This window comes from Rutidosis leptorrhynchoides, chromosome 7 (assembly GCF_046630445.1).
Source record: "Rutidosis leptorrhynchoides isolate AG116_Rl617_1_P2 chromosome 7, CSIRO_AGI_Rlap_v1, whole genome shotgun sequence".
In the NCBI taxonomy this organism is placed as follows: domain Eukaryota; kingdom Viridiplantae; phylum Streptophyta; class Magnoliopsida; order Asterales; family Asteraceae; genus Rutidosis; species Rutidosis leptorrhynchoides.
This window is the reverse complement of record NC_092339.1, coordinates 253,130,769-253,133,077: the sequence shown is the minus strand read 5'-3', so window position 1 is coordinate 253,133,077 and position 2,309 is coordinate 253,130,769.

Below are 2,309 nucleotides of genomic sequence, written 5' to 3'. Positions count from 1 at the left end.
CAAAGATGCACCGTGTTGGAATAGAATCTCTTAATATACGTTTGAACAAGTTAGTTAGGGTTCGAAAATGTTCGTTAGGACTATTCACCCTCGTGGCGAATACTATTGTAATATGAAGAGTTTCTCTATCCATGGAGAAAATGTTACAAGTAGTTTCCTTAAACGGAAATGCGAGCGATAAAGATAGGAGTGAAATGAGGACTTAGAATAGGATGAGCTTACATCTCGGGGTTGCCATAACGTGCCTCTAGTTGTCAAAAGTTGAAGTCTGAAAGAGAAACGAGGTAGTACACGTAGTTGTATAGTTCGGGGTTGAATAATAGTTGACCGATTATCAGAAACACAAGGGCGTTAAGTCAAAGAAGAGTGAAGTATCGTTGGATTGTGTGTTATCTTAAATTCCAGTAATATTAGACGGTGACGGTGAAATAACAGAGGTAGGTAGTGTGGTACGGGATGACGAGAAAATTGATCGGATCCACAATTTAGGATTCGAATTCTTCGTGCAAAATAACGAATTTTAGTTATGTTGATTTTTGAGACGAGAGAGTATGCCTTTCGGCGTTCAAGTAGAAATATTTCCATGTTTGAGTTCCATCTGTTGCTATACGATTTTAACTAGAATTGTTGGTGTGAAGAATCACGCTCAAGGTTCGAACACGGAGAGGTTTAAAGTTTTCCTTAGTGAGTTAACGAGTTTAAAAGTCGTGTAACACGAGAAAAGTCAGAAATGAATCTTCGGTAAAAATAGACGAGATCTAAGATTTTACGAATACAAGTCTGAGTTGGGAGAGTTTCCTGATTACATGTGGCTTGATTTCGAGATTGATTGTAATGCCTTGACCATTAACATCATGGTCTAGAAAATTGGACTTCGTTCAACAGAAATTCTCACTCGGAGAATTTGGTATAAAGTTGCTCTTTTCTCAAAAGTTCGAGCGTAAGATGGTGATGTTGTTCGTTTTCCTTCTTTACTTAAATAAGTTAAGATGTCATCCATAAATACGATAACAGATTTGTCTAGATAAGTTGCATACGTGGTTTAGGAGGTTCATGAATACGGACGGAGTCCTAAATAAATCAAACGGTACTAAGAGAGATTTACAACTAACGTTGCGAGTTCGGAAATGGCTTAGGAGACATCGTCTCCCTTAACCCCCAATTGATGATAACCGGAACGGAGGTCGTTTTGGAATGCACACGGGATTCATGCAAGTAATCAGGTGGTCATGGATACGAGGAAGAGGGTATCGGTTTTCAACCGAAAATTATTTAGTTCACAATAATCTATACCTAGTTGTAGGGAAACAATTTCTCCTTAACGAATAGGTTCTGAGCTCCCTAGTTCTATAGGTGTCAAGTCAATATTCTTAACGTATATCCTCCGATAGAATTTATAGACACACAATATCTTTCCGTTGGTCGTTTAAATTGCCTAAGTAGTATCTAAGGGAAAAAGGTGGAATGTAATGAGTACAAGTCAAAGTCTTGGTTGTAAAACGTCTAGCGGTAATTGAATCGAATAAGTATGAAACATACGGTTTGTTGTGAAGAAACGTACCCGTGACTAGTCCATCGTCGTCTCGGGCATCCTAGGTGTCGATGTTGAAAGTTCAATGGCGTGCGTTGGGGTTGATTTCTTCTTTGGGCACACATTCCTAAAATGACCCAGTTGGCCACACTCAAAGCATGCACCCGTCCTGTGTGCGTTGGGCACCCTTCGAGCGACGGTAACGGTACCCTTACAGACATGGGCCACATGGCCACTTCTTTGACACTTGACGCAAAATGGTTTGCCACATTCACCAAAATGATGTTTGCGACACTTGTTACAGTGAGGTAGGGTTCCGGCATACCCCTTCTTGCCGCCGGGGGTGAAAGGCTTCTTGGAGATGTTGTTATTGTTGTGGTTGCTTGGTTGCGAGGCTTCCCATTTTCTTTTGTTGTTACCCGGGTGGTTCTCGACCATTCGTACCGGTGCTTCCATTTCATTCACCGTTTCTAAAGTTTGGTGGGCCTTTGTTAAAGCCTCTTGTAGGTTAGTGGGTTGGGATGCCATTACCCCGTGTTGAATGCTCTTAGGGAGGCCATCCATGTAAAGTTCGACTCTTAGGGATTCGGGAGTCATGAGATTTGGACACATTGAGACTAGTTCGGTAAACCGTTGATTATAAGCTCCGAGGTCATTCCCGACCGTTCTTAAATTCCTTAGCCCTTGCTCGAGCCTTCGAGTCTCATCACGCGGGAAGTATTCGGTGATCATTCTTTCTCTTAATTCGGTCCAAGAGAGTGTAAGGGCTTCATCGATA